General features: G+C 40.8%; 1 protein-coding gene across 9 annotated transcripts in view; it reads left to right on the top strand.

Moving 5' to 3' along the window:
* Positions 1-15794, top strand: part of CLASP1 (cytoplasmic linker associated protein 1) — a 264431-nt gene that overhangs the window by 14265 nt on the left and 234372 nt on the right. For 3 of the 9 annotated variants that reach the window (XM_068545278.1, XM_068545274.1, XM_068545275.1), the window contains 2 exons: positions 9228-9266; positions 10474-10524. The exons of 3 other annotated variants lie outside the window; for them this stretch is intronic. The gene's annotated coding sequence lies outside the window, so the exon portion shown is untranslated. The remainder of the gene's footprint in view (positions 1-9227; positions 9267-10473; positions 10525-15794) is intronic. 3 more of the 9 variants (XM_068545280.1, XM_068545281.1, XM_068545279.1) reach the window with 1 other exon arrangement.

The raw sequence follows: 15794 nt of genomic DNA, 5'->3' as shown, positions 1-15794 counted from the left end.
ATTGTAGTATAGTTGATTTAAAGTGCTGTGTTAGTTTCTGGTGTACAGCAAAGTGATAACAGTTACACATACATTTTTTCATATACTTTTCATTACGGTTTATTACAGGCTATTTAATATAGTTCCCTGTGCTATACAGTAGGTCCTTATTGTTTATTTTATATATAGTACTGTGTATCTGTTAATCCCAAACTCCTAATTCATCCCTCCCCCACCCCCTTTCCCCTTTGGTAACTGTAAGTTTGTTCTCTGTGTCTGTGAGTCTGTTTCTGTTTTGTAAATAAGTTCATTTGTGTCATATTTTAGATTCCACGTATAAGTGATATCATATGGTATTTGTCTTTCTCTTTCTGACTTACTTCACTTAGTATGATCATCTCTAGGTCCATCCCTGTTGCTGCAAATGGCATTATTTCATTCTTTTTTCGGCTGAGTAGTATTTCATTGTATATATGTACCACATTTTCTTTATCCATTCATCTGTCGATGGACATTTAGGTTGCTTCCACGCCTTGGCTATTGTAAACAGTGCTGCTATGAACATTGGGGTGCATATATCTTTTCAAATTAGAGTTTTTGTCTTTTCCGAATATATGCCCAGGAGTGGGATTGCTGGATCATATGGTTAACTCTATTTTTAGTTTTTTAAGGAACCTCCATACTGTTTTCCACAGTGGCTGCACCAGTTTACATTTCCAGCAGCACTGTAAGAGGCTTCCCTTTTCTCCACACTGGCATTTATTATTTGTAGACTTTTTGATGATGGTCATTCTGACCGGTGTGAGGCGATATCTTGTTGTAGTTTTGATTTGCATTTCTCTAATAATTAGCGATATTGAGCATCTTTTCATGTGCCTATTGGCCATCTTTATGTCTTCTTTGGAGAAATGTCTGTTTAGGTCTTCTGGCTGTTTTTTGATTGGGTTGTTTGTTTTTTTGTTATTGAGTTGTAAGAGCTGTTTGTATATTTTGGGTATTAACCCCTTTTTGGTCGTATTGTATGCAGATATTTCCTCGCATTCTGTAGGTTGTCTTTTCATTTTGTTTATGGTTTCCTTTGCTGTGCAAAAGCTTGTAAGTTTGATTAGGTCCCATTTGTTTATTTTTGTTTTTATTTCTGTTGTCTTGGAAGCCTGACCTAAGAAAACATTGCTACGATTTATGTCAGAAAACGTTTTGCCATGTACTCTTCTAGGAGTTTTATGATGTCATGTCTTATATTTAAGTTTTTAGTTTGTGTGTATGGTGTGAGGGAGTGTTATAACTTCATTGATTTACATGCAGCTGTCCAGCTTTCCCAGCACCACTTGCTGAAGAGACTGTCTTTTCTCCATTGTATATTCTTACCTCTTTTGTCGAAGATTAATTAACTATAGGTGTGTGGGTTTATTTCTGGGTTTAACATGTATTTTTAAAAATTATATAAATAGTACATTTTCATTGTAGAAAATAGAGTGTTAATGCTTTGGTATGTTTCTTTCCATACTTTTTCTATGTACCAAGAATATAAGTGACTACTTTTTATTTTACAAACAAAAAGGACATCAGAAACATGGGGTTTTCTAGTTTGCTTTTTTCACTAAACTGATTGTAGATATTTTTCCAGGGCAATAAGAACATATTTTTACTTTGATTTTCAATGATTGCATGGTATGCTGTTGTTTGGACGTACTGTAATTTCTTTCCGAATTTCCTGTTCTTGAACACTTATTTTTATTAAAAAGTCTTTTTCACGAAAGCTGCAGTGAACAACTTTATAGATACATTTTAGAATACTTAACAAATTATTTCCTTAGATGAATTCTTAGATTTGGACCTATTGGATCAAGACATAGTTAAAGGTTATTGATAGAGGTTTCCAAATTGCCCTAGATAGTTATGAATTTTATTCTCATCAGCAGTGTATTAAAATGTGTATTTGATTATATTCAATCACATTCTTTTTTTAAAAAAATTAATTAATTAATTTTTTGCTGTGTTGTGTCTTTGTTGCTGCACGCCGGCTTTCTCTAGTTGCGGCGAGCGGGGGCTGCTCTTCGTTGCAGTGCACGGGCTTCTCATTGCGGTGACTTGTCTTGTTGCGGAGCACAGGCTCTAGGTGCATGGGCTTCAGTAGTTGTGGCACACGGGCTCAGTAGTTGTGGCACGTGGGCCCAGTAGTTGTGGCTCACGGGCTCCAGACGCGCAGGCTCAGTAGTTGTGGCTCACGGGCCTAGCTGCTCCGCGGCATGTGGGATCTTCCCAGACCAGGGCTCGAACCCGTGTCCCCTGCATTGGCAGGTGGATTCTTAACCACTGTGCCGCCAGGGAAGTCCTCAATTACATTCTTAAGTGATTTTTTTTGTTTAAATGTAGCACTAGAGTCAGGTTTTTAGGCATTTTAAAGAAAGCCATGTTAGTGATGAGTAGGAATAAGTCAGTGTTGGAAAAATATTGAGGAAGTCACACTCAGTGTGGAAATGGGACATCATCTGTATGTACAGTTCAGTGCAGACTAATATAGGCACGGCACAGATCTCTTTCTGTGCTTTTCTTTTGGATTTCTTTTCCTGAATCCATAAAATATGAATGGAAAAAGGTTATTATAGTAATAGCAGTGTTCTGCTATGGTTGATCTGAGAAATAGAGCAAAATTTCCCTAGCTGTTACGTGTAAGCTTAGTAGAGTACAGATTCAAAGTCTATATGCTTGAAATCTGGTTGAATGGTGGGTGGGTAGGAAGCCGTATGTGAAGTTGTGTTTTCAGTGTCCTTGTCATTGCCCAGCTGATGTTGCAAATTATTTTTCTCTGCCAGGTCACCTGCACTGCACTGAAAGGATTTGAAGCTAACCCTAATAAGACTCAATGAATAAGTGAATCTCTAAAGTGCTCATCTCAGTTTTCTTTCTTCAGCAAGCACAGGATTCCTTATCATTGAAGGCTCTGTGACTGTAGGTCTTCCCAGTCCTTCAGATTCTGCGTCTTCAGTCTGAATCTTTCTGGAGCAAGGAATAGCAGCAAGGGAAATGATCTGGGCGTGAGAGACAGTAGCAGAGCATGTGTTTTCATGGCAGTGCACGCCTAAGACAGAGCTTTACCCAGGGGTGACCTTATGTTTATTTCATCGTTGTAGTCTTTCCTTTTTCTGTCTACTAAGGAGTCATCAGAAAAGTAGCTAATCTTCCAGGAAAGTACCTTGATGTACTGTTGGAATAGATCCTTCACTTGTCTTTCCCTCCCCCAGTGGACCTGGAATTCGTTGACAGATTGGCTGGCACATTAGGTATTTAAGGAACTTTAGGAAACTAGGACCAAGAGTCTGTCCACATCATGTACATCTTTTCACTTTTTTCCTCTTTTCATTTTGGCATAAGTGTAGATTCACAAGAAGAGGCAAAAATAGTACAGAGAGTTTCTCTTCACCATTCACCTAGTTTCCCCCAATGGTTATATGTTACCCTTTTTCTTCTCTCTCTTTCCTGTTTTTGATCAGCCCTTTGGCATCTGTGGGAAATACTGAGCTCTCTGAGCTAACGATTGCTGATTGCTCTCCTAGGTTCACTTCTGGGGGTGCATATGGTTCTTCCTCTTCCTTTGTTCCTTGTTTCTGGAGCCCCTGCTTAGTATGTGTGCTGTGCCAGGACAGGTTGCTTCTCTCTCTGTTCAGGCTCTTCTGCTCTTATCTTGGGAACATTAAGTGTGGTGGATGTATCCTTCCTGTGTAGGTCTTTTTCCTAAGTTATATATACTCAGGTCTAAAGTACTGAGACTTGTGTGTATTCTTGGTGAGAAGCAGCAGCTGTGACTTGGTGGAAATAGCCCTGGATTTGGAATTAGAAGCCCAGGTTCAAATATTGATTCTGTTTCATACTTGTTGTGTGACCCTGGAAGTTACTTTGCTTCTGAATCTGTGAAATAGGCATGACAGTAACGATCTTACAGAGGTTTTGTGGGGGAATAAAGAAGGTGGCATTTTTATAATCACTTAGTGCATTGGAAAACACTATTTTAAATGTGAAGTACCTATGCTTATTGTAAATTGCTGAAATGAAACCCAAATTTTAAACCACTGCTGCAGTACTTCTTAGCTTGACTTCTTTATTCAGTAAAAGAGAAAAACTCTGTGCTTTTATATCCCAAGCTTCTTACACCTTCTGTCTTCACATTGAATAACCCGTACTTAATAAGGTTTTCTTTTTTTCCGCTGTGTGTAACCCAGCTCCCTTGGGAAACTTGGGATAGCCATGTCAGCTGTCATGCTATCAAATGACATATCAAATGCTCTGCTCTCTTCTTATTTACCTAAGTCTGGAGATTTTATGTTTCAGAAACCTGTTAGAAAATCTCTCGTATGGGTATATATGCTCTTTTCTGCTTACCTTTTTAGTAGGTTTCACTCTTAGAAACCAGCCCTTAAGATGGTGCTAGAAACTGAGATTTTTATTTTTAAAGGGGAGACGTGATTTTTTTTAATATACATGTATAAATATATATATGGAATAAGTAGTCAGTATAAAAGTGGGGGATAATATGAAAAATTTAAGATGTCCATAACTGGCAATTGTTTTTTTCTTAAATGTGATCCAGTTGCAGATAGACTCTTTTAAATCATTAAGGAACAGATATCTGTAGAACAGCACACCCAATAACAGTGAATACACATTGTTCTCAAGGGCATGTGAAACATTCTCCAGGATAGATTATATGTTATGCCATAAAACAAGACTCAATAAATTTAAAAGGATGGAAATGGTTCAGAGTGTGCTCTGACCACAATGGAATGAAATTAGATATCAGTAACAGAGGGAAATTGGGAAATTCACAAATATGTGGAAATTAACCAACACACTCCTAAGTCACTAATGGGTAAAAGAGGAAATCACAAGGAAAATTAGAAAATAGTCTGAGATGACTGAAAACAGAAACACAACATAACATGGTGGTAATGGTTGCACAATAATGTGAATGTACTTAATGCCACTGAGCTGTACACTTAAAAGTGGTTAAAATAGTAAATTTTATGTATGTTTTTCCACAATTAAAAGAAGAACCCTGCCATTCATTCATTGTTCAACAATAAATATTTAGCACCTACTATGCTCCATGCACAAAATTAAACAACATACCATAACCTTGGGGATGCAGTAAAAGCAGTGCTCAGAGGGAAATTTATAGCTATAAATGCTTATATGAAAAAAGAAGAAAGATCTTAAATCAGTAATGTAAACTTCCATCTTAAGAAACTGGTAAGAGAGCAAACTAATCCAAAAGCAAGCAGAAGGAAGAAAAAATAAATACTAAATTAGAAATAAATGAACTAGAGAAAAAAGCGAAAATCAACAGATTAAGAATTGAAAAGATCAACAAAATTGACAAACCTTAAGCTAGTCAAGCTAGTCTGACCAAGAAAAACAAGGACAAGACTCAAATTAATAAAATCAGGTATGAAAGAGAGGACATTACTACTGAGCTTACAGAAATAAAAAGGAATATGAGAGAATACTAGGAACAATTATATGCCAACAAATTAGACAACCTAGATAAAGTGTATGCATTCCTAGAATGGCATTACTGAGATTGACTCAAGAAAAAATAAAACATCTGAATAGTCCAATAGCAAGTAAAGAGATTTAATTAACAATCAAGAAACATCTCACAAAGAGCTCCAACTCAGATGACTTCACATTTGGTGATTCTACCAAATATACCAAATGCAAATTCTTTGCAAACTCTTTCAAAATAAAGAGGAGGCTGGGGTGCTTCCTAGTTCATCATTTGAGGATGTTATTACTCTGTTAACCAAACCATACAAAGACATCATAGGAAAAGAAAATTACAGACCAGTATCCTTTATGAATATAGATGCAAAAAAAAATCCTCAACAGAATACTGGCAAACTGAGTCCAGCACCAGATCAGAAGGATTATACACTATGACCAACTAAGATTTATCCCAGGAATGCAAGGTTGGTTTAACAGCTGGAAATCAGTGTAACCATAATAATAGTAAAGGACAAAAACCACATTATCATCTCAATAGCTGCAGGAAAAGCATTTTAGATGGTAAAAACACTCAACAATCTAGGAATAGAAGGGAACTTCTCAATGTGATAAAGGCCATTGATGAAAACCCCCAGCAGATGCCATACTTAGTGATAAAAAATTGATTTTTTCCCAAGATCAGGAACAGGACAAAGATGTCCTTTTATGTCATTCTGTTCAACATTGTACTGGAGCTTCTAGCTGGGGCAATTAGGCAAGAAAATGAAATAAAAGGCATCTAGGTTGGAAAAGAAGTAAAACAATCTATTTGCAGATGATGTGATCTTGTATATAGAACATCCTAAGGAATCTACTATAAAACAATTAGAGCTGGGCTTCCCTGGTGGCACAGTGGTTGAGAATCTGCCTGCCAATGCAGGGGACATGGGTTCCAGCCCTGGTCTGGGAAGATCCCACATGCTGCAGAGCAACTAGGCCCGTGAGCCACAACTACTGAGCCTGCGCTTCTGGAGCCTGTGCTCCGCAACAAGAGAGGCCGCGATAGTGAGAGGCCCGCGCACCGCGATGAAGAGTGGCCCCCGCTTGCCGCAACTAGAGAAAGCCCTCGCACAGAAACGAAGACCCAACACACAGCCAAAAATAAATAAATAAATAAATTAATTAATTAATTAATTTAAAAAAAGTATAGAAAACTTAGAATAAAGTTAACGAAGAAGTGTAAAACTTAAATTCTGAAACTATACAACATCACTGAAAGAAATTAAAGGTCTAAATAAATAGAAAGACATCCTATGTACTTGGATCGAGTGACCTAGTATTGTTAAGATGGCACTATTCCCCAAATTGATTCAACATACTCCCCATTAAAATCCCAGCTGTCTGTTCTGCAGAAGTTGACAAGCTGATCTTCATATTCGTATGGAAATACAAGGGACCCTGAATAGTCAAAACAATCTTAAAAAGGAAGAACAAAGTTGGAGGACTTTTATAACTTACTACAAAGCTACAGTAATCAAGACAGTCTGGTACTGGCATAAAGGGTAGGGTAGACATACAGATCAGTGGAATAGAATGGAAGTCCAGAAATAAATCCTTACATTTATAGTCAATTGATTTTCAACAAGAGTGCAAAGACAATTCAGTGAGGAATAGTCTTTTCAACAAATGGTGCTGGGACAAGTTGATATCCACATGCAAAAGAATGAATTTGGACCGTTTCCTCACTCATATATATAAATGAACTCAATCATAGACCAGAATGTAAAATCTGAAACAGTAAAACTCTTAGAAGAAAATGTAGATGCAAATCTTCATGACCTTAGATTAGGCAGTAGTTTCTTTTCTTTCTTTTTTATTGTGGTAAAATAGGCAGTGGTTCCTTAGGTATGACATATAAAACACAAGCAACAACACCAAAAAAATAGGCAAATTGGACTTTATTAAAATTTAGAACTTTATGTTTCAAACGACACCATCAAGAAAATGAAAGCACACCCCACAGAATGAGAGAAAATATTTGCAAATCATTTATCTGGTAAAGAACTTTTATCCAGAGTATATAAAAACTCACACACAGTCAACAATAAAGACAACCCAATTAAAAACATAAGCAAAGAATTTTTTGTTGTTGTTGTTTTTTGCTTTTTGGCCACGCCACGTGACGTGTGGGATCTTAGTTCCCCGACCAGGGATTGAACCTGCACCCCCTGCGTTGGAAGTGCAGAGTCTTAAACACTGGTCCGCCAGGGAAGTCCCGCAAAGAATTTGATTAGACATTTCTCCAAAGAAGATGTCCAAATTGGCCAACAAGTCCATGAAAAGAAGCCCAGCACCCAGAGTCATTAGGGAAATGCACATCAAAGCCACAGTGAGATGCCTACTGCATACCCTCTTGGATGGCTATGATAAAAAAGATGGACCATAAGTATTGCTGAAGAACATTCCAAATATCCATCAGCGGATAACTGTATGAACAAACTGTGGTACAGCTATTCAGTGGAATATTATTCAGCCATAAAAAGGAATGAAATACTGATCCATGCTATGAGATGGATAAACCTTGAAGATAGTATGCTAAGTGAAAGAAGCCAGATATGAAAGGCACATATTTTATGACTCCATTTATATGAAGTGTCCAGAACAGGCAGATCCATTCCATCAGAAAGTAGATTATTGGTTTTCATGGGTTTGGGAGAGGGGGTTGGAGAGTGACTGCTAAAGGATGATAGGGGTTTCATTTTGTGGTGATAAAAATGTTCTGGAATTAAGTAGTGGTGATGGGTGCACAACTTTGTGAACATATTTAAAATTGCTGAATTACATACACTTTATTATTTTTTAACATCTTTATTGGAGTATAATTGCTTTACAATGGTGTGTTAGTTTCTGCTTTATAACAAAGTGAATCAGCTATACGTATACGTATATCCCCATATCCCCTCGCTCTTGCGTCTCCCTCCCACCCTCCCTATGCCACCCCTCTAGGTGGTCACAAAGCACCGAGCTGATCTCCCTGTGCTGTGCGGCTGCTTCCCACTAGCTGTTTCACATTTGGTAGTGTATGTATGTCCATGCCACTCTGTCACTTTGTCCCAGCTTACCCTTCCCCCTCCCCGTGTCCTCAGGTCCATTCTCTACGTCTGCGTCTGAACCTAGGGGCAGTACATACACTTTAAAAGGGAGAATTTAATGATATGTGATATATATTTCAATAAAGCTGTTACTAACAATTACTAAGCAGTCATTCAGGTTTAAGGATCTGTTTTCCATTGGTATAGTAAACAAATGGAAAAAAAAGCTGGTCACAGCTATGGAACTGTAAATGAAGCTCTCTGAAAAATACAGCAGAAGTAAATGTTGCTAGCCTGAGTGGAAATTTAGGTCCCCTCTTTCTAGAGGAGCCGGCCTATTGGTTAGTGTCTGTGATGAGCCTTGTTTCTCCAATAAGCTGGCTCCCTGCCGAGGTCTCCTGTTTTCACGTTAAGACCCTTCCTTGGGAATCTGTAATCTATATTATTACTATTCTTTCCTGTCTGGGGTAACTGCCTTGGTAATGTAACAGCTTGGTATGCTGATGTTGACATTGGTCTTGTGTGTATCATTGGGAGAAGAAAAGTCAGCAGTCAATAGGGAGGTGTCTTTGTTGTCAGTTAGTTTTGGTTTCACAGTTCTTGAATGAATAAGATGAATGTTAAATAACTGCTTTTCTCTTTTAAGACTTTTAAAAATGTCTCTTTTCTTCTTAGAAAATATGAAGAGTAGAGGAAATTATTAAGGAGTAGGAGGTAAGCTCTCAAACCTATTACTCAGAGGCTACCTATTAATCTTTTACATACTCCATTTTTGTTCTCTTCTGTAATTTTTTTCACATGTGGGCTATATCATACTATATGTATATAAATGTCATACATTGTATATGCTATATGTGTAACTATGTATATGCAGTTTAATGCAGTTTCACATCCTTATTTGTTTAGTTAATTACTAATTTTATTGCAGGTATTTTATGTATTTTTTTTCCCACATAGACTTAAGCTTTACAGTTCTTTTGAAGAAGTTAAAAAGTGTTTTGGATTTTTAAAAGTTCCAGACAATTTTAAACACATAGAGAAGTGAAGAGAATGGTGTAACAAATTCTCATGTACCTATCAACATGCTTCAGCAGTTTTCAGTGTATGTCCATCTTGTTTCATCTTTGAGGAGTAGAATAAAAATAGAAGCAATTCTTCTTATTATAAACCTGCCATAGGAGAAGCAAAAATAAAATTAAAACTATGTTCTACTTTTACAGTTCACAAAGAAGAAAAATATCTGAAAAATTTTTTAAGAAATTACTTCATTAAAATACTAGTGAAGGCAAGTAGTAACCATTATGAATGAATAATTTATCTGGCACTTGTGCAGTATATTTATTTTCTCCTATTATTTTTTTTATAGTATGTATACAGTAATATGGAGCTGTTTTTTTTTTTTGGTACTTATTTGTGTTTTCCATTGTGTAGTTTTCTACCACATAATCTGTGGAAGTAACTAATCCACCAATTCCATCTTTTTGGGAATTTAAGACTTTCTTCTTGTTTTACACTTCACTGATAGTTATACATTATATTTCATAATACTGAAAGGGAGATTTTCCTCCATTATGAAATGGTAATGCCTGGTTTTTGAATAATACTTTTCTCTTTGTAATTATAAAAGTAACATATTTTCTATATTCATCATAGAAAAAATTTAGAAAATACAGAAAAGTACAAAGAAAAATCTGTAATCTTAGTACCAGAAATTAACCAATATTAATGATTTATTTCTATTCATATGACCTGCACTTTTAATACAGTGAACTTTCTTCTGTTAACTCACTTTTGGGCATTTACATCATACATTATGGTTGGTTTTTTTTGTCATGACTTCACTGTATTTAATTATTATTCACACTGGGGTGAGTGATAGAGAGAAGAGGGAGTTCAACTGATTTTTTTTCCCCTATTGCAGAGTATTCTTGTGATAACTTGAGGAACTGCAGATTTTAATGATCTCTCCAAGGTAAATAATTGTATGTCCACCCAAAGTCTTGTGATTCTGCATTTCAAAGATGACGTGTACAGAGCTCCCTGGAGACCACAGCACTGTTGGCCTTTGGTGCTGGAAGTTGACTGCTGGGCCTTGTCTGTGCTCAGTCTTTCTGGTCTGAGCCAGGCTTTCTGAGAATAAGAACTCTTTTTTTAAAAAAATATTTATTTATTTATTTATTTGGCTGTGTTAGGTCTTAGTTGTGGCACGAGGGATCTTCGTTGTGGCGTGCAGGATCTTTCGTTGCGGTGCACAGGCTTCTTTCTAGCTGTGGCGTGCAGGCTCTAGAATGCACGGGCTCAGTGGTTACGGCCTGCAGGCTCTCTGGTTGTGGCACGTGGGCTGTAGAGTGCACGGGCTTAGTTGCTCTGCGGCATGTGGGATCTTAGTTCCCTGACCAGGGATCGAACCCGCATCCCCTGCATTGGAAGGCGGATTCTTAACCGCTGGACCACCGGGGAAGTCCCAAGAACTCTTTTTAGTGTTCAGCATCACAGGGCTCTATGTAAGTGGAATTTCTGGTATCTGTTAATTGAGAAATATTTTCAAACTCAAAATAAGAATTTAGAAATACTTCTTACATTATTTTTGCATTTAAAGATTCATAATTGCATTGCATAAGTTTGAAAATACGGCTAGGAATACTTAGGTCATGGATAATGTGTGGCTTGTGTCTGCACTAATTCTCAGACAGACTTTAAAAAAAATTAATTAATTTTTGGCTGTGTTGGGTCTTCGTTGCTGTACAGGGGCTTTCTCTAGTTGCAGCAAGTGGGGGCTACTCTTCGTTGCGGTGCGCGGGCTTCTCATTGCGGTGGCTTCTCTTGTTGGGGAGCATGGGCTCTAGGCGCGTGAGCTTCAGTAGTTGTGGCACGCGGGCTCAGTAGTTTTAGCTCGCAGGCTCAGTAGTTGTGGCTCGCAGGCTCTAGAGCACAGGCTCAGTAGTTGTGGCGCATGGGCTTAGTTGCTCCGCGGCATGTGGGATCTTCCCAGACCAGGGCTCAAACCCATGTCCCCTGCACTGGCAGGCAGATTCTTAACCACTGCGCCACCAGAGAAGTCCCTCTCAGGCAACCTTTAATCACTGCACCCTCTCACCTCAGGGGCGGGGGTCAATAGTGTTTGCAGGTTGGGAACCAGTGCTCTGGCCTTTCCAAATGGCTTGTTTTCCCTTGAGCAGGCCATAGTCTGTTCTTCTTTGTGTTTTGTCCATATGTATTTGCACATTCCTTTTATCTGAAATGTTTTTTTGCGTTTTTCCTACCCCCCCATTCCTCCCACTCCCCAAGAAGAAATTGAACTCTACTAATGACTGCCAATGACTGTTTTCTTCTGATTCTCAACTCAAGCAAACTTCATTCATTCAAAAACTATTTCTCGAGTGCCTTGTTTGTACAAGGCATGGTTGTAGGTATTAGGTGAACAAGATAAACAAGGCCCCCTCTTTCATAAGACTGACAGTCCTGTGGGAAAGTCAGACAGCAAATAGGTAAACAAACATGCGATAAATTACAACTTGTCATAAATGCTTTGAAGAGAATAGGATGCAGTGACAAGGGACCGACCCCCTAGAGTGGTCTTTAAAGGGCTTGCTGAGGAGGTGACATTGAAGCTGAAGTGACAGCCAGGCCAGCGCAGGCATAAGGAGAACGTTTCAGGCATTAGGAACAGCAAGAGATAAGGCCCTGAAGTGGTAAAGAGTTTGGCACCGAAAAGAGGCCTGTGCCTGTGACTGGTGTTCAGAGATATTTGGCTCGGACATTCAAATTTGGGAGTCACCAGTTTTATAGAGATTTAAAAAATTCATGGAAATGGATGCTTATTATTTTGGGGTGAGCTTTGGGAGATGAGCAGAGATGGTTAAAGGAACTTGAGGCGGTGCAGCCAGAGAAGTAGCAGGAAGGCACGCTCGTTTGTGGGAAATTTTTCGGAAGGAAGGAGGGGTCAGTTTTGGGATGCCCCTGAGAGGTGGGGTTAGTGAAGTAGGTCTGCCAGCAGGGCCGTCACTGGTGCTCCTGACCAGGGCGGCTGCAGTGGAGGGGTGGCAGGGGGCCCGAGGGGAGGGCTGCAGGGTGAACAGGGAGTGCCTCCGTGCAGCTCACGGGTGTAGACGGCTGCTTACAGGGGCTCCACCGTCCCTGGTGTCGCTGATGGAAGGCCTGTGAGCTCCAGGGGCCTTGAGGAAGCCTCTCAGCTGCCGGGAGCGAGGCGATGGAGGGGAGCTTGCAGGTAGATGCTGGAGAGCAGGCAGCTGAAAAGTTGAGGGGGCCGCCCCGGGTCGCTGGTGAACGTCCCAGTTGTCTCATCCTGCCTGCTTTATTGAACGAGCAGCAGGTGAGCCGGTCAGGAGGGGGCGGCAGGGTCGGGTAGATGGGTGTCTGCGGAAAAGACGGGAAAGCCCTTTGGGAGAGAAAGGCAAGCAGAGTTGCCAGAGAACGTGAGTTGGAAGGCTGCTGGTGGTGAAGGGCCTTCTGAAGTTTGAGATCAGTTTAAAACCAGCCTGGATGGGTATGTGTGTCTTCTCTTCCGCATGGTCACCCCTGCAGGCCCGAGAAGGCAGCCGGTTCAGTGTGTCTGGTTCACCCAGGGTTCGGGATTACTAGGCAGTGACTCCCGAGAGAGAGACAGTGGAGGGTAGCTCCATGCTGTTGACACCCCCATGGAATTTAATCCAGACTCAAAGGAAGGTGAGACTGGGAAGGAGTTTATGGAATCGACGAGGTTGAGGCAATGCACTTGAACGGAAGAGCTGGAGGGATGGGCATTTGTGGTGGGGAAGGAGGATGGCATGGCAGGGAGCTGAGGACCAGGCCGGGAGGGCTTGCTGGGGCCGAGAACAGGAGGCTACAGGAGGTGAGAGGAGTTGGGGAAGGAGGCAGGGAGGCCGGAGGCCACATCCGCAGTGGGTGAGGAGTGGGGGGAGTGACGCGTGACAGCCGGAGGGGGGGCGGGTGCTGCATCTGCCTGGTGTGCGTGGCAGGGGCCCATCCTGAAGGGCCCGCTGAAGTCCCTCAGGCAGCCGCTTCCCCTTTCTCTGCCACTGTAGCGCCATCTACAGGCCCCCCGGCTTAGGGCCTGTCCCAGTACCGCCACCACCGTCTGCTTTTCTGTCGCGTCCTCCTTCCAGGCAGTGACCTCCTGGAGGGCCTTGACCAAGTCTTACCTTCTGGGCTTTCCAGGAGTTAGCCTGGGACACTTGTCACACCGCTGGCCCAGGGTCTGTTCACTGAGTGACTGTGTGGCTACCAGTGAGTGGGCTGTGGGATGGCCCAGGAGGAGAGAGAACCACTGCTGGCCGGGCACGCCGGGCGTCTTTAAAGGTTCACACCATATCGTAATTGTACAAATGATTATAATGCAGAAAAATTGTCTTATTGATAGAAGCAACTGCTTTTGCCTAGTGTGGATTGGTTCTGCTCGTTTCTAGCTTTCGGGGTTGGCTTGTCATTATGATGCCTGCTTTCTACGTATTTTCCAGGGAAATTTTTGATGTGCTTATTGATTCACTGGTGTTGGTAATTTAAATTGTACTACTTGATGCTGTGATATGGAATATTATTTTATTAAAGCTTCCTGAGTGCTTTGTAATTTGATTTCTTGTTTCTTAATCCTCTACTTCTCATGCCCCATATAACTTTAACATTTTCATGTTTGAGTTATTAAGTACCCATGCTTTGAACTTTCAATGAGGCAGTAGTATATGGTATTACAGTATAACAAAAATAATACTAACTTTGGGGCCAGGCAGATCTGATTTTCAATTATCACCCGACAGTTATTAGCTTTAAAATCTTGGGCAGGGTTTTTTTTTTTTTTTTTTTTTTTAAATTTTTTTTAGCCTAGCCTTTCTAAGCTTCATTTCTTTATCTTCAAAGTGGGAGTAATGGGAATGCCCTGGCGGTCCAATGGTTAGGACTCGGCACATTCACTGCTGTGGCCTGGGTTCAATCCCTGGTCGGGGAACTAAGATCCCGCAAGCTGCACGGCCGAAAAAAAAAAGTGGGAGTAATAATGCTTGCCCATCTCAGAGGTATCTCACTGTCTCTGTTGCCACACTTCTTCCCTCAACCATTCACAAGTTTCCACGTCCCTCACTTGCTTAGGCTTTTTCCCCCTATTAAGTGCCATAACTGATGTAGGACGTCCCATCCATGTTTCGAGACAAAGCTTAAACTGAGCCTTGTCTGACTGGTTTTGACTTGGTCATTCCAGGCCTTCTTGATCCATCCCTTCTCTAAACAACCACAGTACTTACTCATAGCCCTTATTTGGCAGGTGCGGCATTCTATCTGTGAGGTCTGCTAGCTGTGTATCCTGTGTTTGTGGTTTTTTTTTTTTTTTTACTATTTATTTGTGTATTTGGCTGCACTGGATCTTAGTTGTGGCATGCGAGATCTTCGTTGGCGGCACACGGGACCTTTTAGTTGTGGCATGTGGGATCTAGTTCCCCGACCAGGGATAGAACCCGGGCACCCTGCATTGGGAGCGTGGAGTCTTACCCACTGGGCCACCAGGGAAGTCCCTGTGTTTGTGCTGAATTCTCACATTGACAAGTTTTTTGTGAATACGTATCTCTTGTTCTCTCCAAGTAAGTTGGAAGCGTTTTCAAGTCAAGTCATAGATTATAGTTATTTCTTTTGTATCTTCTGTAATGAGATGTGATATATGATAAATTGATGGGTAAATAAAAGTAATCAAGATAATGGGCAAACAGAGAAGACAGATGTATTTACCCCATCCATGTAGTCATTCTGCAGATGCCCACTACACATATGGCTACATATATGTTAGATTGACGCACGTGGCTGCAATATGTTGTGGCTCCTATTAACTGGTAGAGTCCATTTCCTCACACTTTTGTTCTGGGCTGACCTCGCGGCTTGCTTTGACCCGTAGAATGTTGCAGAAGTGTTTTGCACATTCTGTGTCCTGGGCCTTGAGAGGCCTGGCCACATCCCTTCGCCCTCTTGGAATGTTCCAACCACGTGTAATGAACTGCAGACTGTATTACTGAGTGGTTAGAGGTCACGTGTGGCAAGAGGTCCAGCCAACAGCCAGCATCAGTGCCTCAGACATGTGGGTGATGCCACTGTAGACTCTTCAGCTGCAGTCAGGCTGGCAGGTGACAGCAGCTGCCTGAGTGATCCCAGGCAAGATTAGCAGAAGGACCTGCCAGCTGAGCCCAGCCAGTCTGTACACTTAGGAGAAGTAGTAACTCATTGCTGTTTTCGGTCACGAGTGAA

The sequence above is a fragment of the Eschrichtius robustus genome, chromosome 5, assembly GCF_028021215.1.
Source record: "Eschrichtius robustus isolate mEscRob2 chromosome 5, mEscRob2.pri, whole genome shotgun sequence".
NCBI classification, from domain to species: domain Eukaryota; kingdom Metazoa; phylum Chordata; class Mammalia; order Artiodactyla; family Eschrichtiidae; genus Eschrichtius; species Eschrichtius robustus.
This window is presented reverse-complemented; position numbering and strand designations above follow the sequence as displayed.